General features: G+C 36.3%; 1 long non-coding RNA gene across 1 annotated transcript in view; it reads left to right on the forward strand.

Moving 5' to 3' along the window:
- LOC311433485 overlaps positions 1 to 26,020 on the forward strand; it is a 90,806-nt gene that overhangs the window by 19,779 nt on the left and 45,007 nt on the right. The window contains exons 3-4 of the long non-coding RNA XR_014690777.1: positions 3,653 to 3,991; positions 14,442 to 14,602. This is a non-coding gene — a long non-coding RNA (uncharacterized lncRNA). The remainder of the gene's footprint in view (positions 1 to 3,652; positions 3,992 to 14,441; positions 14,603 to 26,020) is intronic.

Consider the following 26,020-nt stretch of genomic DNA (forward strand, 5'->3'; position numbering starts at 1 on the left):
ATGTTATGTCAAGGGTATCCACAGGGTATGAATGTGCATGTTAGCTTAGCATCATTACAACTCATGAGTAAACAAACAGTAAGCTTTATTATTCTTAGTGGGTTTAGAATATCTTCCACTTACTAAATATATGCCTGTATGTTATACACAAACATTCAGCAGAGATTTTCAGGAAACCTTACTTGCAGTTAGAAGTAAAGTGTTTTTTCCATATTTTAAAATGTCGAAAAATAAAGACGAGAAGTCAGGCTGAAGAACTCCAGGCAGTGCCCTCTCTGCTCCGCTTGAATTCTCCCTATATTTATCCAAAGCAGATGTTCCAGGCAGGATGCACACTGCAGCCAGAGGTGAGGACGGAGGTGTACAGGACTTGAATACATTTCATTGCAGCTCCCACATCCTGTTTACACATAGCTGCTGGCCCAGGAACAACACAGGGAAAAAAAAAGGAAGGGGGGGGGGTATGATAGGAAGGAACAGTTGATTGGAGTCATGATACTAACACCACTGCTACAGTGCTGTAGATTTGTGGTTCTCTCCACATCTCCCATCACCAGGAACGTTTTCTCTGCTGCTTTGTCAGGTGCTGATAGGCATGCTGTCTCCTGTCATAGGGAAAGGGAAAGGAAGAGAGAGGGAAAAATTCATTATAAAAAAAGAAGAAAAAAAAAGACAGTTCACCTGCAGAGACCCTATACTTTCTCTGCTATTCAGCAACAAGTTGAAGAAAAAACACAGCTGAAATTTACTGCACTAACTTTTGTCTTAAAATCATGGGTGGATTTTTAAGAGTAGAAAGGTACTTACTGAATCACTGATAGGCAATGAGAGATATTCATAACACTGAGCCCCATTTAAACAGTCATTCTGCTGGGGGATGGATTTTTTTTTTTTTTTTTTTTTTTTCAGGCTAGATACTGGCAGTTTGATTTCCACACACACACAACAGTGAAAGGCCTGTTTTTCTGTGCACAGGACATGCACTTCCATTTCATCCCTCATTCCAAACATACTACAGCAATTCCACATCATCCACACATATTCCTGATTAATGCTATGGAGATAAAGAAGAGGAGTATATATACTTTCTATCTCTTTTGTTGACATTTAAACAAGATCACTGAGAGCCCAGCTTTTCCTTGTCAAAGATTCCTAGAGCTGCTAATGATAAATTTCCTGGGAGGCAGAAATGTAAGAAGCAGTTTTTCAGGGTTGTTTTTCACAAAGTTCACAACACAGGTTGGGAACACTATGTATCTGTTAGGTGTCCCTGTAATATTATATTCTGCAGAGATTGGCTACTGGCTTAACATCTACGTGGTCATGCACAGATACAACATGGGGTAATTTGAAGGACGTGTACTTTCCTTTGCTTAAACGCTATGAACTTATCAACACCAGAAATGTCTCATCAGCCCATATTTTAAAATGCTTGAGAGGGAAAATGTATGTGAGACATGTTTAAGGTCAGAAATAATGAACTAATTTGTTTTACTAGAATAGAATAAAAGAAGCTCAAAATTATTAAGAAGTCTGGAAATCTACATTATTATGGTTTTTATAGTCTATTTTTTTCTATCTCCTACTAATGAAAGTGTAAAAATGATAAAATTGCATAGAGAATTTTTGGAAGATAGAAGGAAAATTTAAATTCTGTTTTATTCTCAAGCCTTTCTTTTAAGCTTCAATCTATTTAGTACATGAAACTCAATCTTCAGATAAGGAACAGCAGTCAATCTCTTTGTTGTTCCCATCCCTCCCCTGTTTTTTTTTTTTTATAAAATAGGTTATCAAGTTCCTTTTTCCCTGAAAAGACCATAAAAAAGACAAATTAAGACCTTACTGTATTATTACCAGTAATCCCATCTCACATTTACATAGCTTTGTAATTACAATGTTTGTTAAAAGCTTTTCAAGCTGCATATGGAAAAGGCACCACATCCGTGCTAAAAAGCATCTGTCTTAGGGTCAGGCAAAGGCTGCCTGAGAAGTGTTTAATTTGGTGTTACAAAAAGGTTTAGAAGAGGGTGAAGCACTCTAATTGGAAATACAGACATTATTTGGGGAAGAAGGCCTTTATCTTTCCTAATATTTTCCATTTCCATATCTTTTGTGGTAGTTATTGAAGAAACTGGTCTTTTGCGCCAATTTTTTGATGGTTTCTCCTAACTTCTGGCTTAAAACTCAGCATTAAAGTTCATGAAAACTTTACATTAAAAACTTTACATTAAAGAAAAACAGTTACTGGTGGACAATCGACAATATCCAATTTTCTGACTTGAGCCCTTGGCCTTCAGTCAGAGGGTATGCTTTGGAGTGTCATGGGTAACTACTGCAACTTGGAAATACCCCGAGATGGTCCTTAAGACAGAGACCTTATGAATAACAAATATAATATCAAAGATGTGCCGGAACTGAAGAATGACAGTCATATTAATGATATAATACTCAAAGATACTCAAAAATAGTCAAAAATACTCAAAAAAATAGTCAAAAAGACAGTAGGAGCTGTAAAGAGCTAGGGAGACAGCTTGGGTAACAGCTCAGCTTGTAAGTTTTAAGCCAGACTTCTCTTCTATTCATCTTTTACTAGAGTCTTCAAAAAGAGTAAGATTATTAAAGTTAAGATACTTAAAGTTGGAAATAATTACATTCTAACTGTTAATAAGAAAATACATGATATAACAGAAGCAATTCAGCTAGGCAGCATGAATATCGTATATGGACATTTTATAAAGGTTTCCAGCAACTCAACATTAAAAATAATCCTCTTTATTTGGAAGAAAATAATGAGTCCTACCAAGATCAGAATACAATACGTGTGGTCTGCAATCAGGGAGGACTTCTTTATATTTCACTTATGATGAATAGAGAAGATAATAATGGCAAAATACCAATATTTCTCTGCTGTTTCCCACTTCTATATTGCATCTCCAAGGTCCTAGTTTACAAAGTAGAAGTGGAAAGAATTTCAGATTTGGCTTCTAACAATGCCTGTTACCATTTTTATCATTATCTATTTATACTGTAATCATGCACAATGGTCAGAATTGGTACCTCACTGTGCTGACAGTTATAAGATATATGAGAAGGCAGTTTTTGTTCCAAGAACCCTGTTGTTGTGTGATTGGAATAGACACTGAAATGTTTCAGTAATTCCCCCATCTTGATAATTTTTAGAGAGCACTTTAATTCTAAGTAATTTTTGTTTTGTGTTTTGAATTACCGGAAATATTTGTAAATACCTGAATATATATATATATATATATATATATATATATATATATATTCCCCTCTTATTCAGCTCATTTCTGAGTTTTCTGTATAAAATTTCCTATCCATGCTGATGCCTGACTTGCCACGAATGCTGTGTTCTCTCAGATTTTTCATATATCCCTTATTACCAATAAATGTAATCAGCAGCAGTATTGGAGTTTCATGGGTAACTACTGCGACTTGGAAATACCCTGAGATGGTCCTTAAGACAGAGGCCTTATGAATAACAATATAATATCAAAGATCTCTTGCAACCCGCTTTCTCTTGACTTAATATTCTTCTCTCTTCCTTTTTTTTTTTTTTTTTTTTTTTTTAATATACTAAAACACTTCCAGTACTGTTTCTTGATAATGACAGCTTTTACCTTTGTCACAGAAAAGAACTCCAGGGTTTCATCTCTGAAATCTTTTGTTTCTCATACAAAATAAAAAACATGCAGAAGGGATGTGGGAAAGTCATTCTGCTAGCTTATGCAAAGGAAAAATGAAGCCTTGGAAGAGTCAAATATCAAGGTGAAGACAGTATCATCTGCAGGATCTGACTGGGCTGTGCTTATGGCCAGCAGACAATATATGTCTACATGAAGAATGCATCGAGGCAATTTTCTCTGACATAGCAAGGAAGAAGTCCATGGTAACTGAGCTGTCTGAATCTCCTAGATCTGTGGCCTCACTTGAGCACAGGATAAATTGTGTGGAACTGGATACATTTAAGGTGGGTAATAAATAATATTTCAGATTCCAGAATTTTTGAGTACTCTATTTGTAAAAACAAAAACAACTGATTAACAATTAGAGAAAATAATGATTTAATGATTTTACCAAAGTGAAACATATCCTTGAATGGACATGGACAAATACTAAGTGATAATTAGCTCTAGTGTATAAATGTACAGAGTGACATTCCTGTGTATCTGCTAATACCACTGAGGTGGATTATAAACATTTCACTAGTCCAAGTGCCCACAAAAGCAGTAGAAAATCAGACACAACTGACTCTGTGCTGTTCACACCCATTTCCTAGGCAGGCTAAGGAATTCCTTTGGCTCTTTTTCCAGTCCTGAGATGATGAGGCTGAATGGGGATAAGTATTGCTTTGGTGGCAAATTAATAAGAAATGGTGTAGAAAACATTGAAAGCATTTGGCATTCATACTACTCTGCAATGATACTGAATGGTGTTCATTCTCATGAAGGGAATAAATGCTTCGATAATGCTTAACTTTCCGTTTGTAGTCATTCTTATGGAACGGCAGAAACTCAGAAACACAAGTATGAATCTAATATACCTGATGACAGTGTTAATTCTGTTAATAGTGAACTTGGCTGCTGTGAGATTTTCTCATTCTTCCTTCACATTTTCTCCAGGGATAAGTATAGATGTACTCAGTTTAAGTTATGAGCAACACATATTCATATTGCTTATAGCATCTGGTTGTGAACTTTACTTGTAGGCTTAATGTAAGTGACTTAATTGAGAATGTGACTTAATTGAGAATGCTTAATTGAGAATGGTAAGGACAGATAGACAGAATATCATTTATTTATTTATTTATTTATTTAGCCTTAAAGAGCATTGTAAAATATAAAGCAAGAAAAGGCAGTAAATCCAGATGGAAGATTTCAAGCCATGCAAAGTTTTTATTTTTTTTATTTTATTTTTTTGTAATTTTAATGTAGAAAAGACAGGTTATACTCTCAAACTACAAGCTACCACTATATGTTTAGTTCTGATGAGTGCCTAGTATTTACACTTCACAAAACCAGAAGGAGGGTATGGCTTCAAAAGATTATCTATTAGTACCACACTTTCTGCCATTTCAATTCCATTTCTCTGTCCCAAGTGCAGAATAACTAAATTTAGCTGAACACAAACTTTTGTTAATGACACTTTTCATTTAAGTGTCAGGAGTAGGCCTCTGTTTTTATCTCATAACATATGACTAACCTTTAAAAATATTTTAAGGTAAAAATGTTAATGGATCAAATTATGCTTACAATGCCTGCCAAGCCTTGTGCACAAATGTACCCTGAAGCCTAATATAACTGCCTGTGAAAGAAATAAATGCATAAAGATTGAATACATCATTAAAGACAAAACTGAGGTTATCGACCAATGAGGTACATTTACAGACATGCTAACAATATTTTAGATGCTTATTTTAGTAGATATTTTTTTTAGAAAACTGCAGTATTTATAATGTTTCAATAATTATGCATTTTTAACAATATTAACGTTAGTAATATTTTAAAACATGGACAAAACTGTCATAGTTAATGACATTGGAATCCTTAGCCTTTTAATTAAGAATGGAGTATTTATCAGTGGCCTTTGTGGAATTTGCATGGTAGGAAAGAGGAAAGTAACAAAAAAAGTCTGCAGTGGAAAACTAAAATATCATGAAGAGGTCTGCTTTATATTTATGATTTAAAAGAGATTCTGTGTCATATCAACCAAACTGTCTAACAGGTGGTTTTATTTTAGGGAGCGTAGAGATTAGTATTATTCAAAAAACATCTGTTAACTGGGGAACCATTCATAAAGATATCAGCCTCATTTTATATGTTTTGCCATGCAGCTTTCCATTGTCTGTACTCAGCATGTTCCACAGTACTGGCACGTTCAGAAGGATTTGTCCATATTAGGCTTTGATGTACAGCTGAATTGGTGTTCAGGTGTTACATTACACACATACTTAACTAAATCTGTACCTACCATATCTATCTATATCATGTATATTTATAACCTCTATATCTATGTCATTTATGTATCTTATCCTTCCTTTAGTCACCTTATTTCAGTTTTACTGATGAGCTTGCTCATTAGAGTGACATCAGAGTGATGTCCTCAAGAGAGACCTTGGGAGTGATGGCACAGGGTAAAAAATGAGGCCCATCCCCAGTGTGTGTATGCAAATGCACGCAGACAGGAAAAAGTAGAAGGTGCTAGAATTCCACTCATGGTCATAAAATTGCAATATCACTGGGGTAACTGTGATGTGGAGGGACAGGTCACATGGGTGTTGTGACAAACGGATATATGCTATTTGGTACAGGCATAAAGGGAAGACAGTGATGGTGGTGGGGATGGTATGGAGATCACCCTTTATGAGAAGCAGGATCTTGGATGTATGGAGCTCCTCTATGGGATGGATGACAATCTTGTTGATAGTATACGGGTTAGAATCAAAGAAAAGGCCAACAAGGGTGATACTGTGTTGGAACTGTGTTAGAGACCAATGCCTATGGGTGAGGAAGTAGATGAAAGACTGGATTTATGGACGGAAGGAGAACAGTTGTTATTCTTGTTTCAAAGTTATTACACTATGGTATTGATAAGTGGATGACTAGATGGATAAAAGTGTTGAAGAATCAGCCTTAGAAGGAAGTGAATAATGGATTAACTCTATCTGGAGGCTGATGATGAGTGCAGCAGGATGTCTGTCCAGGAGCTGACCTATTTAGACTCATTATCAAAAACTTGCTAAAGGTAGTGAGTGCGTGTCTCATTGAGTTTGCAAATGACAACAGAGATGTACAGCCAATGAAGTCTAGGGTGGAACTGCCATCCAGAGAGACCTACACAAACTGAATGAATAGGCCCATGGAAACCTGAAACCTTTTGTCCTTGCAAGGACTAATGCCAAGTCCTACATCTAGAAGCAAATATACTCCTGCAGCAGTACAGGCTAGGGATTGACTGGTTGAGGAGCAGCTCTGCAGGAAAGGGCTTGGAGCTCTTGGTAGCAAGGTAGACATGAGCCAGAAGTGTGCCTTGGAAGCAAAGGAGACCAACAGCATCCTGGACTGTATCACCTAAACCATAGCCAACAGATCAAGGGAAGAGAAAGTCTTTTGCTTGGCACTTGGGAGACTACATTTAAATACTGAATCCGGTTTTATCCCTCTCAGAACAGAAAAGATATAAGTTGTAGTACATTCAGCAGAGGGCCACTGCAATCATTGATGGGGACTGTGGGAAGAGAAGCTGAAGGAATTGAGCCTCTTCAACCTGGAGAAGAGCAGGGGCAACCAACAGCCCCAGTGGTTCTGCTTACCAGATTTACCAAAAGAATGGAGCCAGACTATGTACAGTGGTGCATGACAGCAGAATGAGAACCACTGGGTATAAGTCGGAAACAGAAATATTCAGGCTAGAATGAAGGTAAATATATATATATTTTTTTTTCCAATATTGTCTTAGAACAACAGGTCATGCAGAGGTACTGTGCAGTCTCTGACCTTGAAGATTTTGAGTCTTTGTCTGGATAAAGCCCTGAGCAACCTGCTCAGACCTCACAACTGAGCCTACTTTGAGCAGGAGGTTGGACTAGAGACCTTCTGAGGCCCCTTCCAACATAAATTATCCTCTAGTCATATGACTAGGAGGAACAAAAAGACAAGGCATGCAAAGGGAAAGGATAGGTTTCATTCAGATCCAGTGTCATTTTATGATGCTGCCTTATAATCTCTGCACTCTACAAGAAAAAATTACAGAAGTGATACAGTACAATCTCCTTGCAAAACAACTACCGACCTGAAAAATCTCAGTTTTCCCCTGGAGCACAGGGATGTTCAGCAACAATCCTCACATGAGCAAAAGACCAAAAGAGAAATAGGTAGAAGTAAAATGATTTTAGGCTGTCCCTGGGGCTCTACTGTCACAGTTTTCCCTTAATTTGTGTTTCTCTCTCTCTCTCTCTCTTTTTTTTTTTTTTTTTTTTTGTAGAATGACTAACATTAACCAAGAGGCATAATTATAATTCTACCCAATATAGCCTACTGATGGGACAGGGGGTGGTGGTAGGGATGGGTGGGAGACATAGAGTATTACTATATCTCAGACTTCCTGGAGACAAGAGTTTCAGGTTTATTTAGGCCTTTAAAATAAACAGTTTGAGGAATGGATAAGTGGAGTCTAATTATTTATTTGTTTGTTTGTTTATTTTACAAAGGTAAATATTGCCTAATCTTGGCAGCTCTGCTGCTACCTCAGTCATATATCAGAGGACATACTACATCCTTGATTGAAAAAAATATTTTCTACAGCCTAGGCTTAATGGCATAAGATAGAACAGATAAAAAAAGAGTAGCAAAAGGTAATGCATCGTCAGCCATGTAATGTTAAGAATAATGTAGTTGTTTCTAAGTCAGCTGCGTATTTACAGCAATTTCCCCAGTGAGAAGGGATATTGGTAAATGTTACTAATAAAACCTTACAATAACTGTAATAATATATTTCATTTTTAATAGTGTATTTGATCCTAAAGGGGCAGCTACTTTACTGCATGTTTTCCAATTAAAAAGGACATTCATACTTTATGGCCTTCATCCTATTCATCCTGCTTACTGGCTTTTTAAGGATAGAAGGAATAAACCTGTAGCTCTGGAAAATCTAAGACTACTCTGCACTTCTATATCCCTCTTTATTGCAGGGTCTCTGCAGGCTCTCTCCATACGGAGTGCTGTAGGGTGACTCCGTTTAGCTCCAGTCATTGATATGGTTTGACACGGCATTATGCCTCCTGATGTATGCATTATATTATATCCTTTCATCTTAAGATCTCCAGACAAACAGTCACATTCCATTGTGCTAGATGTTGTATACTGATTTATTAGAAAAGGTAGTTTTGTTCCAGACAGTCTACTGTCCAGGCCAGAGAGGGCAATGGAAAACTTAGACATTTGATCCAGTGAGGTCCACAAACACAGGAATAGACTTTAAACAACTTACCAAATTCATACAGGAAGTCTGTGGAAGAATAAGGAACAAATAATCTCTGGGCTCAGTTCTGCTTTCACACAGGATAAATTTGGAAGAGATCAATTCTGTTCTCGGGTCATGAACCAACAGAAAGTAAAGAGCTGGGTTACTCTCCCTGAATTTCAGGCTCATCTGAGATTCATAAATGATTAGGCTTAGACCAGAATATTCTAGACTGTAGCAAATTGTTTACTGAAATAACTTGAGGAATCAAAAGATTTTTGCCTTGAGTCGATTCTTTCCTTCACATAGTTGTTCCTTTTTGGACTGAAGTCTATCTAGTAAATATAGCATTTTTATAAGAACAGACTTTCAAATTAAGCATAATTATTTTTTGTTTGTTTGTTTGCTTTGTTTTATTTATTTATTTATTTATTTGATTGTTTGCTGAGATTTTAAACAAGTATGAATAAGGAGTTAAAGGAAAAACAAAAAACAAAGCAAAATCATTGCATTGTATAGACCATGTTGCACTGCAAACTTTACTGCAAACCTCACACTGAGGAGGAGCTGCCTTACAGAAATGTCTCAGCATCCCCTCCTGCAGTGCCAGGGGAGTTTGATAGGTTACAGAGGGAGTGAAACAGTGATACCCCTTGAGACTTCACTTGTAGTGTTGTCCTTTGTCCTGTAGTGGTACTGCTAGATCTTGGTGGTTGATTTCTTGTTTTTAACATCTTGAAAGATTCAAGCACTATTGTCCAGTTCTGTTTGCAAGGAGACCACAGAAAAGGACTGCATTAAAATGGTATAACACTGCCTAGTGGTGATTCTACTGAGCAAGCAACAGCTTGAAGAAGGTCAGGAGGGCATTCTTAAACTAGACTGATTTTTCAAATACGTCAGATGCTTCAAAACAAATGGCTTGACTCTCTGATTAAGTCTTTTGGGTTTCCTTGAGGGACAAGAGATTTCTTGCCTTTGTGTTGATATGACAGTAGAATTAGACTAGTCAGATGTCTTAGTTGGTATGGTCCATATAAGTTTTTAGATCAGTCAGAAGTTGATGGATTAGGCCATCCTAATGAGACTCATTTGTCAGAACCTAACACCACTGCTGCAGAAGGGCACTGGACTGAGCCAACCCCACTATATCTGGGTAATCCCTGTGCAAAGAAAAGCTCCCAAGTTTGCTCTTAAAAATTCAGTTTTATAACTCTTGCAGCCTGAGGAAATGCAGAAGATATTGCAAGCTAGGATCAGACCCTAATATCTATTTAATTATATATCAAATTAAATTAAAAAAAACCTACACTGTTGTTTGAATACTTACCCAGACCTTGTCCACAGCACTTCAGCTTCCGGTCTTTAGACATTGTTTATGCAAACCTATACTTTTTCTTGCATTCTGGTGTTGGACTGGAAGATGGATATGTAGAAGGAAGAGATTTAAACTGAATTGAAAAACTATTGTAATCATTTTCAAATCTGAACAAGCTCCAATACTGTATTTAAACATGGGTATTAATATTAGTCTTTCCAGCAGTGTATGTAAGGGTGTTACACCTCTCACCTGTGTTCAGAAAAATATTTTTTTGTTTTCCAGTTTTTCTACTACCTTGGTCTTTCCAATATCAAGTTACACCTTCTATTCATGAGAAATACATAGACGTATATTTGAATGTATATATAGCCACTGTAATGGACAGTTTTTTAGATCAGGCTTAATACTTGCTATATCCAAATGAAAAAAATGTTCAGTCTTAAGAAGCATTTGAATTCTTCGAAAGTGGAGGGATTTGTAAATCCACAGCTGGAACAAAATGAATTGCAAACCTTAAAAGTCAGATAATGTTTCCAAAACATGAGGACAAGTATGACCTTACTGTAAAATTATGTGTTTTAGCCTATGGGTAAAAGTGGTGCATGAGGGGATTATTTATGTTTAGGTGAGAAAATAAATAGTAAGCCTTTGGACACCCCTCTCATATTTCCAATGGAGTCTGCCAGCAGTCTTTTATTTCTGTTATGGCTTCAGGATATTGAGACCACAGGCACATAGCTAAATTGGATGTTGCAAATGCAAACTTATCTGTGGCACCTCTTGCTTTCACATCTGAGGTCCCTGATTCAGTTAACACTTGCTTTATTTAAATATAGGGATAGTACCACACTGGTATGCTGCTCCTAGTATAAACCGTTGCTCTAGGTAAAGGTAGCAGAATCAGGTCCTTGGTTTTGTATCTATCCAATACTGACCATGATTGCAGCTTGGAAATAAATCTAGGCAAATATTGGCTGCATTTATACAAATTCTTTATTTTATATGTCTGTGGGAGGAGTAAAACTATGTTAGTCACTGACTGATACACAGTAGATTTTGTAGAGGCAAAATATGTTTAAAATAATTGAAGGTGAGCCATAATCAGTAAGTCATATCCTTTTAAAATTTAACTTTTCCAAATCCCATCTCTTTCTGAAGTATTGCTCCATTAGAAAATGATATAACAATGACAACAAAAAGCCCTAGTTTGAAATGATCCTGAAATGATTATAACCAATCGCTGGACATTATTGTCTTCTGTGATTTTTTTTTTTTTTTTTTTTTACACATGGACAAAATTAACACAATCTGATACAGACATCATCTCTGCACTTAACCTGGAAGCTTCTTGGATGATTGAAAGAGCTTGTTCTCAAGTGGCAACACTGTATGATATCCTGCACAGTGCTCTGCTGTAGTCCAGGCATAGGCAGAGAGTCATAAAAATTCCACCTTAATCTCCCACAAAGTTAGATGTGAGCACTTAGCACAAGCACTTAACACAAGCACTTAGATGCCTCAGTAACCATCCTTTTGCATAATACTCTACTAACTCATTGGGAATTAGAAGTTTTGTGCCTTCTTCAAGCTGAGAATGCTTGAACCCCTATCTTTCAAGTATTAGTGAAGTGCTCAGGCTGTGAGGTATTCTGGTTAACTGGTTCTCCACCCTTTCTCTTGAAGTGCAGCCAGAAATGCTAGCATTGTGGGCCAGAAGGAGTACAGCCAAGAAGAAACCTGACTCTAGCCTAAGGTTCAGGCATTTTGTTAGAAAGGGAAAAAAAATAAAATATAGGGATGCCAGATACTCCTTCCTAATATAACTGTTAAAACAGTTCTGAGAGAAGAGGTAAGAGCCATAAAGTCAATTATTATTAAGTACCCACCAGAGAAGATGGGTAAATATGTATTTTCTTTTTCTGCTTGTAGTAACCCTGAAAAATACAGTTTCAATGAATCGTAAGCTGTCCTTTCTCAAGTCTATAGGTAATATCATTTAATATCAAATAAAAGCATTTGTTGCTTTCCTCTTTTTCTTTTAATTAGCACTTGATTGCAGTTAAGGGCTTTTGAATGTGTTCCCATGTGCCTGGTTGCCAAACAGATCATCACCTTGTGATGATCACCATTGCACATTTGGAAGACAGTTTATTTGGGCTATTTATTAAGGAAATACAAGAACACTTGTTTTAATCATCTGCTGACACCAAATATGATGCAACACCACAGGCTGAAGTGAGAAGCAGTGGAAACAATTGTGTAAGATTTGTAGAGTATGGTTATCAGTATGTTCACAGATCTTCTCTGGGATGTATGTAAGTGTTACATTCTGCTCAAACAAATAATTAAATATAATCCTTACCCTCAAACAAAGATATACTAAGAAAAAAGGGAAGATTAAAAACGAAATAGGAAAACAAGGTAAAAATCTAGGTGACCTGCAAAAGAACAAAACCAACAGAGACTAAGCCAACAAGATACCCCATGTTTCCAGCACCCAGCTAAATGCTTAGTATGCCATACATACCATATTACCTTACCTGGATATATTTTGTTGTTTGAAACACATAAATTCCATGAAACCTCTGTTTAAATGAAAACTACCCTTTCATGCAATTAGACAAGTTATTAATGTACCTTGAGAACAATGCATCATAGTACTTCTGGCCTCATTGACTTGCCTTTTCTAATGAGAAACACAAACATTCTTTGATCTAAAAAAAGGCCTGAGAATTTAACCCTGAAAAGCAATATAAAAAGCCATTTGTGGGAGGATTTTGAGTGCCCTGAATGTAAAGAATATAATTGGTGATTTCAATTTCTAACTGATTCTTTAGAATAGACTTTTACACAGACTTTTATAATATTACTACATACATATACATGCATACATACATATGTGTGCATATATATATGGGCAATTTCTGCTGTTTATAACTGAACAATATTCAAATACAAAACTGTATATAATTTGACTCTTTGACAATACTATGCTGCATGGAAAAAGTTAGATCTTGTCTGGAGTACAGAATGTCTTCTTGGATCTTCTTTGACTTTACTGCATATGCAATTATTAATTCAAGATTCAGAATATAGAAACAAAGAAGAGGAAGCTCACCAAACAGGGTTTTGTTTGAGAAACACAGAAAAAAAAACACCTCCCTAAGGTATTACTAGCATTGAAAGATGATGGGAATTCTTGACCTTTCAGTGGTCAGGAATATGGTTAGACTATACTGTATATGATATGATCTCTTAGTGGGGCATCTTTTTAGGGGTCAGCTGCTCAAAGGAAAGGTTAATGTTTGCTGGCATGTACAAAATGGGCCCTGCAAAACCTCAGTCAACTGGAAACCCTTGTCAGTTGGAAGTCTAATTAGATTAATTCAGCTTAATTATGTATAGTATTTAACAACAGTTAAACAGAGGCTAACTAATATACTTCAAATGTCTTAGTCTCAAAATGATGCTTAGCCTAAAGTAGTCTGTATGTCCTATGTACCAGTTTAAGTATTGCTTGATTTACATAAAATATATTAATATTACTGTATTATGCCAAAACAACCTTGTCTAGTATGTGAAATATGACGTTTCAACTGTTTATTTCAATTTTTTGAACAAAAAAGTGAATAGTTGCTATAGGAATTGTTACTTTGTAACATATGAAGTATTTTCTAACGAAACAGAACAATAATGGCTGAGGTTTTAAGCATTTCTATCACCTGCATAGTAAAAGCAGAGGAGGACATACTCAATAAAACTTGAAAACAACAGTCTTTCTGCTAACACATGCTTTTAAATTGAATTCTAGAGCAGCAGACAGATTTTCTGAACTATTTTCAAATTGAGCTGTGAAAAAAAATACACATAAAGAAAGAACCAAATGCATTTTATATATATATAGATATAATTAATTTTCTAAGCTGTTCATTACAGTTGTGTGAAAATTCTGGTCTCAGTTCAACAACTGATCTATGAGCTCTTTCCAGAACATTGCTACCTTATGAATACATGACTCTGAAGTGGCCCGATGCAGACAAAAAAATTGATATGTATCAGCCTTTTGATTTGCTCTGTGCTGTGTCACACACCTACTCACATGCAATTATTCACAAATTAAACTTTCTTACCTATGTAGGGAAGGACTATTCTTGACAGAGCTTTCTGCCAAGCATTTCCAAGGATTTTGGCACAAGTTGAGGGTAATGAGCCAGAAGAAGATTTGAGCTGAACTTCTGAGATGTGCTTCAGACCATCACGGGGAGACTGCAGGAAAGAACATGCCTTTGCAGTCATCATGTAAGATAGTTGTGGGGGTGTCTTCAATCTAAGTGGACTGTTGAAAGTATGTGTCTTCAACTGTTTTGCTTTCTATATTGTATTCAATTGATTACATTGTATATTTCAAGTGTATCTATGCATGAAGAAATATTTTTCCATTTCCATTATTTCCATTTAAAATTAAATTAAAATTTACTTGTTCTGTGGAAACGTGCATGAAAATATAAATTAAATGCAGCAGAGTGCAAGAAATGAAAAGCATCACATTCTCAAGAAGAGATGAAACTCTTTGTTTTTACCCTTTCCAGTTCTTTCTTAGTTGCTTCATTTCTGTTCCTTAAAATATTCCTTACAACATGGCCATGAATCTGATCAATGTATTCAGGTCACAGGAAATAACAGAGAGAAAAAGATTGAAAGTGATTTACTGACTAAAAGCTGCTTCTTTACTACCCTCCCCAGATATCTTGCCTTCAGCCCATCCTAATTCAATTAGGAGAGGTAGTAGGAATGTCTCAAATTACTGCAATTGCTGCAGCAGAAGGGGAGGAAGATAATAGAAAAGTACATACTCCTCAACTATGTGGGACTTATCCAAAATAACTCAGTTACATGTTATAAAAATAACTCTGTTACCTATACCACTATATAGTGGTGATAGTTATGTGGGAAATGGCATTTGTAAAGCACCTTTGACCACTTCACCTGAACCCAGCTCACTAATCCATGTGGCCTGGGACAATTTCCAACACTCCCCATCTGTCAACAGTTCCAAGCAGCTGCCATTGCAAAAATAAAGCCAGCCTTTCAGACAAATGTCTTCTTCTTTCCATCAAGATCTGGAATTATTATTTTCTTTGCTCCTCCTCTCATAAATTCCACTGATGTGATGGGGGATCAGTAACTGGTTCTTGACAAGGTGACTGAAGAAGTGGCAGATCCAGTAGCTGATAAACCATCTTAAACCGAGATAAAAGATCAGTCACACTCATGATCTGGGACTCTTGATTCTAAAAAAATATGGGAATCATTTCTGCCCAAAATATACAGTGAAACGTTATACTCAAAACTGCAAAAAGGGTACATAAAATCTACTTTTTACTTTTTTTTTTTCAGAGAGTTTAAGATATTTTTGCTTACATGTTTATGAAAACTTCTGTGGGAGGGCATTCTATCTTTATCACAATATTAATCAAAATACTTTGATTTGATCAAAGTATTTTTATCTTTATCATAATATTAATCAAAATACTCATTAATCAAAATACTGTAGTATTATGATAAAGATAGAATTTACAGTAAATGCAAGAATGATAAATTCTTATAAATTATAAATATAAGTAAATGCAAAAATTTACAGTAAAATGCAAGATGAAGTGATGACAGGGATCTGTTCAAGTGAGGAAGGCACAAGTCCTCTCTGCTAGTCCTTTTTGCTCCAAATTGCCATCTACCAAATTTCCATTATTTTTAACACAGCCAGAATTATATCTTTGGGAGTCACCTGAGAGAAAAACAAGAGCATCCATAGGTATGGACTACAGGGAGGTTGTGTGAACATGAACCTTCTACAGAAAGCAGTAGGATTTATTCGTGTTGAAGTGTTCTTCCCTCTAGGTAAGTTCCTCCAGCACTGCTCCCTAATGAAGTGGGAGGAAGTAGTTGCAGCTTTTAAAAAGGTACAAAATTCTTTCTCAGCATGTTCTGTCAGTTCCACCATCCTTGACCATCTTGTCTCCGTGTATTTGGAAAAGAAAAATTTATGATGAAAATATATTCTGTGGGACCCTTCCTTCCCCTTCTTTAGGACAGTTCCCTTCTGATGCTGTCAAACTATTTATAGGTGTGGAACTAGTTAGAACAAAAATACCTCTCCATTGTACAACACAGAGATGCCCTGTAACACAATATCCAGAACAGAGGTTGTCTTGTGTTTTTAGATCTGCCTGTTGTTACAGAGTGTAAATGTATCCACATTAAGTGGAAGAGGTTAAACTCCTGTAAAGACTCAACAGAAGAATTTTCATTAAGCAAATACTTATTTTCTTCCAGTTGGCTGATCTTTTCGACTTGAGGTAAACTGATTTTCCAGTTGCAGAGAGACAGAGCAGCACTACCAAGAAAACTGTTTAAATATGCTAAAAAGTTTTAAGATTATTTTCCTTGTATTCCTGAGAAACACTGTAATAGTAACTAAGAGATGGTTACAAGCACGGTTTTACTTGTATTTGTTTTTCTGTTACTTGGATCTTTGAGACACAAGTAATATGATCATTCCCGATGAATGCCAGCATCATTTTCATGAAACATCAGAAATACAGATAGTTTTAAAAGCAAAAGAAGCTATCCTATATTAACAACCGTAATCATACCAGACGATATATTTAAATGGTGGCTTTTTGCATCTGTGCTTCATGTGGCATTGTATATGGAGCTGTTGTTGGAGCCAGTCCTACCTATTTCTTCAGTTAATTCAAGTGGAGTTGCAAGTACTCAGTACTACTGTGGATCTTTAAAAAGGGCCCATAGACTTTGGAAATGGAAAAATTCCCTTTAAAAAAGGAAAAATTTAGAACTAAGCATTTACTGTATAAATTAATAAAATTTTGGATAAAGATGCTCTAAGAAAATACTCTGTTGAGATTTTGAAATATCCTGCAGAATTTAATAAATAAGACTACAGTTGGTGCATAGGAAGCAGGAACCTTTAAAAAACAAACAAACAAAAACAACAAAAAACCAACACAACCATGCAAAGCATATATTCTATATCAAGTCATCAAATGTTTTATATTAGTTTGTATGGGGCCTTATTAAGTGTTAATAAAAATATGAGTTTCATTAAGTCCGTGTTCTATCATTTTTTTTTTTTTTATCCTCAGGAGACACTGTTTAGGAATATCAATTTTTCTTCATGAACTTTCCACTAAAGCAAACAAAAGACTTCAAATCTTTCCTGGAAACAATCTTTGCTCTTAAAGAGCAATTGGTGATATCAGTTATTCCAGAACAAGTCCTTTTCTCAATTCTAAGTTGTTGCTGTTGTTGTTTGTTTGTTTGTTTTTTAATAGAGATGTTTAGAAATCCATTCCATACAATCTGGATATTGTGCAATATGCAATTTGTCTCATTGTATTTATCTAGCTAGCTGTGGATAAGAAAACTTTTTTTCTTTTATCTGAGCACTAGTGAATGGTGTTTTTCCTTTAACAAATCCCATTTCACTGTATTAAAAAGGTGGAATTCATAGTCAGTCACTTAAATGAAATTGTTTTAGTCTTGAGCTGTCCCAGTTTCAGAAAGGTTTGGCTTATGCTTAAAGCTTTGGTAACAGTACAGTCTGTGTCAAGGAGTGCATTAATCCACACGAGACAGTGGAATCAGAAGCGGTGAAAATTTGTCACTGCTTCTTTATGCAGATGCTATGACAAAATAACCACTTTTTTTAAGGAGAAAAAAAAAAAATCTTTCAATGTTAAATTTGGTGCTGTATCATCTGCAGTAAAAATAATACCCAAACTTCTACTCTCTGACATATCCCAGGACTTCATTTTCACGGTAGTATTTCAGGACTTCAAAAATATGGAAACTCATATTGTTATTTATATGCTGTGGCAAAGTTGTCCAGAGTTTTTTTTTTTTTTTTTTTCATGAGCAGAGTTGGGTGTTCAGAATTTGGAAGTAGTTTTGTATCTAAAAGTGTTTGGTGTAACATCCTAATGTGACTGATATTTGAGAATTCAGCAGCACTCAGAAATCCTAACTCCTAAGATGTTATTCTACTTTTAATTACAGACCTGCGACTATAGGAGTTACTGAGGAACTGGCCACTGGAACATGTTATTACCCTACATTCCCCCCAAAAGGGAAGGGTGTAAAATGTGTAACAGTAAGGTATGGTGACCATAGGCCAAATGGTCTGAGAGAGGGGTTAGGATCAAAACGGCTTTACCTTAGAAGCTTCCTGAGTGATAGGAATAAAGAACAAAGAAAACAGTACTCTGAAATAATTTTTACACCTCTCTAAAAATACAAGCAGAGTCACTGTGGATTCATGATGAAAACTTTATAATACCACAAAACCAAACAATACAAAACCGCTTACCTGGTCACCCTCTTTAACCTCTGAATAGAGCTAATGTATGATTGATAGACGATAACTATGGAAATATTTCACAAGGAACATAAAAGTAAGGTTTTCCATGTGGCTTATTGTTTTCAGAAACTTGGCTCTGTAAATAGCTCTGGTTCATGTAAAGGCAGAGGATGCTCTGCAGCTATTTATCTCTGTTCTGTAGCTTGGGGAGGCTGCTGACTGGTTTTACAGGGCTCCCATGCATGCCACACAGGAAAAATATGCCAGGTAGCCAGCACAAGTCCTCAGGTGAGAAAAGTCTTTCAAGGGTAAAGGTTGCTCAGTGACTTTTACCCACTCATTCCTCAACTTCTGCAGGTGACATGATTGTACTTTTGGACACACCAGCAAAGACAGTTGGGTTTCTGTTCCTGCTGCACAATGAGAAGGTTAAGAGGGTGACAGCAGCTCAGAAGGGAACAAGCCCACATCTGCAGGGACAGAAGAGGCCATATATGGAGGATTTTTGACATGGGGCCCCATTTACTTTAGTCATGAATGGGATTAGAATGAGGACACACTAATGTTTGCTAGCCACAACAAAGCTCATACTGATGAGTCTGTAAAAACTCCTTGGGGGCTTCATGGAAAATAGATCCCTGTTTTAATTCTGCTCTGTGATTCTGTGATTAGTTACTGTTTCATACTTTTTTCTTTTTTCTTTCTTTTTTTTTTACACCCTCAGATGACACCCACTGATTCGGCTCACTGATGACACTCACTGATTCGGCTCACTGTTCTGTGCAGTTTATAAACCAGAGTTTACTTTCTGTTAGCACAGTAGAACCTCAGTGCCATGTGAGAACTCAAGGCTTTATGTATTAATGGTGCCTACAGAAAGCCTATTGAGGTATTGAGGTCTTACCATGGCTTACATTGTGAAATCCTTTTTTTTTTTTTTTTCCTAGCATTAGATCCACTGAAACATCTGTAAGCCTGCCTCACCAAATAAAAGTGCCTGACTTTTAGAAAAGAATGAAAGCAGCTCTTGTAGATTCTGTGTTTATAACATGTCATATGGTAGAGCTTGGTCAGAATATTTTTGAAGTTAAATAGTGTTTAGAGAAGTTCCAAAACAAAAATCAATCCAATAAAAAAACTACAAATAAAAGATTTCAGTTTTCTAAAATGTTGTCAGCCCTGCTTCCTTTGAGTCAGGCCACTCAAATGGCTTTGTCTGTGTAACTTTTACATGGGGGATTGATTTAATTTTCTGTTTCAGCTGTAATAATTACACACATACAATCATGCAAATATAGTGCTGCTTTATTTCAGAACAACCAGTCCCACTGGGGAAGGATGTATATTTGCCCTGCAGCTTGTGTGTACACAAGGACATATGTCCCTGTCCACAGAGGAAATTTCCTATACTAAAATGTCTCCATCCAAGGAGACTGCTTGAGTATGAACAACCTTATTCCCTTGTGCCACGTCAGCACAGGCTGTAGAAGGCCAACCATCTTCAGAGAGGCTACTTTGATCTTTCTGCTCCTCGAGTCCACCACTAAACTAAACTACAAGTGAACATCCTAGTTTAGCAAGTTTTAGTAATCTGTATGGGAATAGGATTATCCCTGAGAGCAGATGTAGAGCTTTCTCTTTCTATCCTTCTCCCATAAATTTATTTCGTTTTTGTTAGGTTACATGTTTTATTAAGTTGTTCTTAAAGCTACAAATTCCCAAGCAGGCTTCTGATTGCCTAAGTACAGGACGTACATGTATCAGTAGTATCCAAGTTCCCCAGTCAAACCACAGCTCATGCTGACTCCTCTGCCTGTCCTCTATCAGGGCTCCTGGGAATTTCCACTTGTCTCAGGAAGGGTTACTTGTCATCCATGTGATTTTGGTTCTACTTCACCTGAGTCTCATGACAGTGTTTTTAGCAGATAATCCTCAAGATCTCAATTTCTCTTAAAATAGCGAAGGAAATTTCTGGCTTCTGTGATTTCAGAAAAAAAAATAAAATTAAAAAGTTGGAAAAAAAAAATTAAAAAAGTGGAGCTCCTCTAAACTGCAGAATACAGAAGGCAGATAAAATACTTTCCACCTCTTTATTTTTGAGATTCTTAAATTTTATAGCCAGTCCCTTCCTTTAGGATATATATATAGTTAAAGAAATTGATTCAAGTGTTTATTTACTTATTTTTTATTCTTTGAGACTGGCAATGGACATTGGCCATCTGTCTGTCTAAAAGTGAAATCAGGGTTATGCTATTTGTGTTATAATTAAAAGAAAGGGCAACTAGTCTCAAAGTGGCAGTAGCCACTCCTTCCCAAAAACGAGTAAGGTCAGTGGGCCACGATGTAGCGGAATGAAAAGAAGAGCCAAAATGACTCCTTCCTTTTCATACTCATTACAATTCTAAGGGAAAGGCTAGAGTTAGACTCTAAGAGGAGGTACAGCCTGCCTGATAGTATAAGTAGTGTATGGTGAATCTGGGGAATCTGCAGAGCACATGCCACACCACCTATTTTCCTCTAAGTATTCCAAGAAGGGTGCAAGAAGCTTTGCTTTTACCTCTTATGAACCCTGCAGCCTGAAAGTAAGGTTCTGATATGGGGCAACAAAAGCTGTGCATTTCTTTTTTAATTGTTAGCTCCTTGCCTATGTAATTTTAGATGTATTTTTTTTTTCCTCTTTATTTTCCTTTTTTTTTTTTTTTTTTTTTTTTCTTTCTTTCTTGCATCAGTGAAAACAAAATATCAGAAGAATGGGAAAATCAGAGCAAGTGGAAAGAGTGAAAACAGCTGTTTTCCTGGAATATAATGTTATGCCATGGGGGGTCCGAAGCAGATGAAGCTGAACAATGACAAAAAAGAGTGCCTTTATACATGCATTTCTTCTTGTTCCTTTTCTTAGCCATGAAATATTTGAAGTTACTAATTTTACTGCATAAACAATTATTTTTTCTAGTCTCTGGGCAGCTGGATCAAGATTTAAGCTTCTGTTGAATGATTGCTATTATTAATATATATATACACTTAATTTTATTCCTGTCAGTATATTCAGTGCCTGTCTAAGTACAGCTCATGTTGCTCAAGAAAGATTGCAACAGACTTTATTTGTATTCTGTACACCCAAGGAACTGCTGCTTGTCACTAATAGGAAAGATGTGAAGGACCAAGAAGAGAACTTACTGGCTGCATTTAAATGCATTATTTTGAAAAACACATTTCAAGAAAGAGTCATTTACACAGTTTACTAAGGGAAAAAAATAATCTCAAAATAAAAAAGGCTTCAAATAAAACAAGTCATCCTCTGAGAACCCACATGGAATTTTTTATTTGAGCTCATCCAAGAAAAATTACTTTCAAGTTACTTGCAATGCCAGATTCTTGGACTGCAAGTTTGAGATCTTTCTTTAACAAAACCACCTTTTTCTTCTTTGTTTGTTGTTATTGTTGTTGTTGTTGCTATTATTATTTTTTTAAAATGTTCTGTTTTAAAATCACTTTTTATTTTTTATTATTTTTTATTTTTTCCCAAAGAAAAGAGTTCCTTATGGGTGTAGCAAAGAAATTAGATCTATGTATGAAGGAAAATAGAATTAATGAGTCTGAAATGTATATTCACTAACAAGTTTAGTTTTGTATGAAGCAGTAGCTTTAAGAATTATTCCTGATTAATTGTAACTCCTAATGAAATCAGTAGGCCTTCTCACATGTTTCAAATTTAATATATGATCAAGTGCTCTGCTGTATTTGACAGACTGTATCCTTCAGTAGATCCAAACATTTTTAGGTGATTTTCTTTTTTCTGAGAAAAAATCTGAAGCTGGTGAACTGGAACACACCATGAGATCATTTCTGTTTTACCTCACTGTTAATGTAAAAAAGTAAATTGTAACCAGATAAAAAAGATAAAAATGTTTTAACGTTTTAAAAATGTTTTAACAAATTTTCATTTCATTTAACAAAAAAACACCACAAAAACAGTATTCAAAGATTTAACATTTTGTATTATAGGAACTTTTTGTCTAACTTTGTTAGACATGAAATGAAATTTTCCAGACTATTTGATTCCTACAATTGTTAAGGCAACCCAAAGTGGCTTTTCTGCTTCAATTTTTATAGAGTAGTCAGGAAATTTGTTGTTTTCCTTTTTCCAACATTCTTCTCTATCTGGTAAGTGTGTTTTTGAATATTAGGAACTTGATGATATTTAACAGTGTTAATAATTTAAACTTCTTAGATCCTTTTCAGCTACCTCAGACCTTGGGAAAAGAAACATTTACACTATTAGAAATAAACTCCAGTTGACTCACCACCTCCAAATTTAGTATCTGCATTGAAATAAACATTACACAAACATATAATTTTTTATTTATCCAATCTTCTAATACCATGAAAGAGGCAGTAGTTATAACTTTAAACTGCAGAGTAGCAACAAAGCTCAGTGTTAGCAACTTTTTGCCTTTAAAAAAAAAAAAGGCCGTAAGCAACAGTAAAGAATTTACATTATACTTCCTACAGATAATGTTCTTATTTCACAAGCTGTTTGCACCTGGCAAGATGCCGCAGTCACCAGCCCGTTAAATTCACAGACACTCATTCCTGCTACCACTGAGTAACTTAACTATTTTATTTTGGCTGAGAAGAGTGACTTTCCAGCTGGACAACAATCTGTAGCACTTTACATTTACAAGAAGATGCCACATAACAATGTTAAAAAAATAAATTGTAAAGCTACTGAAACTTTGACTTGGTACCCACCATTTACAGGAGCTTGCTTCACTGGCTATAAGAGAAACAAGAATACATGATGCAACTTGCCTGATATTTTTGAGCTCTGAAAAAAAAAAAATTACCCAGGGTGAAAAAGGCTCATGTAAAAATACTAGACCCTTGCATTGTGACACAGAAGTGTGAGAATGTGCGTAACAACAGAGGGACCACCTGGACACCTAAACTGATACTCAATGATCTTCCCCTTGTTCATTATTCAAATCTTGCCCAGCTACTCTAGAAATCCATTTGCAGACATCTTTTCAACTTTAGCATTAGATACAGATCTTTTATTTGATGTAGGGCTTGGTAGAACTCACTGCAGCCTGCAGGATTGCTTCTCTCTTTTCATGCTCCTGTGAGTTGTGACATGTCTTGGTCACTTGCAGCTTTGTCCAGGCTTCCTTTTTGCCATGTTACTTTGTGTAATTTACTGATTTTACATTCATTACATTTATAAAGCAGCTGTTTCTCTGTCCATTTTCTCTATTCATAATCCTGGAGCTGCTGCTGCTTTCCAGTCCCAGGAGAACATCATGGTCCCAGAAATTCTTGTTTTCACCAAAAATGAATGGTTAACTGATTCTTGTGGTACTTCCCTGTCCTCTGTGGCCAGGACATGCATCCCTGCCGGACTAGAGGGAACTCTGTGTACATCTTCTAACCTTTCCCTGCCCTGGTGTGCCGGGGCCTTCTCTGCTGTCAGAGAATAGCTGGTGGTAAGGTTGAACAATGGTTAGCAATGGTGACAATTACCATGACATCAGAGACCATGTGAAAATTACTGATCCATTGTTTTCATTATGCTTCTTCAGCACCCAGTGAAAAAAGTGCCCTGTGTCTTACTTCCCCTCAGGTCTCAGTGTTTTAATGCATTTCCATTTTGCTGAGAATTTTTCTTTGGCCTCTTCCTCAAAATATACTTTTGTGACACTCCCATCAAACCACAAAAGAACAGTCAAGAGTCAGAAAAGGCCAGAGTGAAGGAACTTGCCCCACCTCTGCAATCAAGCCACAGCAAAAGCCAGGAATTGTAGAGAGAAATCAGAGTAATGATGAACTGGTTGCTAACTCCAGAACTCAGTCCACTTGCTTGTGCCTTTTTGGTGATATGAGGATCTTTTTCCATCTGTAGTATACACAGTTTAACTCAATAGCAAGTTATTTGATGTAGAGACTTCATTTATAGATGTGATTTTGGAAACTAATGGTTCTGTAAAGCCACTGGCCAGTTGAGGGAGACCTGAAAAGAAGTTTCTGATCTTTTATGGAGGCCTGAGCATGTGTCTTCTGGAAATTAGACTCCTCTAAGAGTTTGTATTTTCTAGTTTCTCTGTCACTCTGGCAAGCTCTTGGGCAGGTTGTGAAGGTTCTTTGAGGAGAAGTTTTTAAAATGCAGTTAAGACAAATCCCTGCCAGGGATCTGGTACTGGTCATATAACACAAATAACACAAAGTTTTGAGAAGAAAACCAAGTGATGGCTGAGAGTTAAACAACAAAGAGCAACAAGCAAAAATAGTTTGAAAACAGTAAAAACCAAACAGAAAAGGGAAAAAAAATAGAGCTAAAACAATTTCTATTCAAAATTTTTTTCCACAATGAGTCTCAGAGGAGCCTTTGGGACTGTGGTCCCCATATTTCAGTCTGCCATGCATTCCATAAAAAATTTAGAACTGAAGATTCATGGAGTTCTCAACTGTTCTTTGCCTACTGGCTTTTGTTCTTGGTTTCATGCTTTTACCCAACACCTCAGCAGTCATATTATTCCCTTGGGACTTAAAAAACCTGTTTTCTTTTCCTCCCTTTGTCCAACAGAATTCTGGCTTAAAAAATCTTTCTCCAAATATTTCTGGAGGATGCCTTGGGGAATTCTGGGATGAGAGGAGCCTCTGAATATTTCTGTGGAAATTGTTTTATTTTGAATGGAGTAATTAAATTCTTGTTAAACCATTGGCCTTGAGGTTAGGGAATTTGCCTGGAAGGGGAGAGATGAATATTTCAGACTGCTCTGATTAAGTTCTCTACTTATGTTAAGCCAAACAGGGTATAGACCCCTAGCATTCTCCTTCCAAGTAAACCTTACTTTAAAGTCTCATTCACAAACTTATTTGCTTGGTATTCCTCCTTATGTGCCACTCCAAGCCAGGTGAGGGGTATAAATACAATGCAACTCCAGGGAAATCTGGAATTTTGTGCTCAACATTTCCTGTTACCTGGCTTTAGCTTTAGTGACTATCCAGGCACTATGTCAGCCTTTGCAATGCCTATTTTTATATGCCAGACTCTCCCCATACAGCCTTGGCACCTAACTGAAGTCTGGTGAATCAGTATACCTGTAAATCCCATTGGTGGATATCACCTCTAACTGATTAATTTTCAATCTCTTAACCAAATTCCCATTCAAACAAAGAATACGATAAGAAAACCCTCTACCAACTGTAACCATCTGTGGTTTTTGCCTTTAGCAAAGTATGTGTATCAATGGAAGCTGTGAGATACCGTCCGCAGTGCCATGGATGGTCTAAAGTTGGATACATAATTTGAAGGTCAGCTGTACTTAATCTTTCTCCCTTTC

The sequence above is a fragment of the Aythya ferina genome (assembly GCF_964211825.1).
Source record: "Aythya ferina genome assembly, chromosome: 3".
NCBI classification, from domain to species: Eukaryota; Metazoa; Chordata; class Aves; order Anseriformes; family Anatidae; genus Aythya; species Aythya ferina.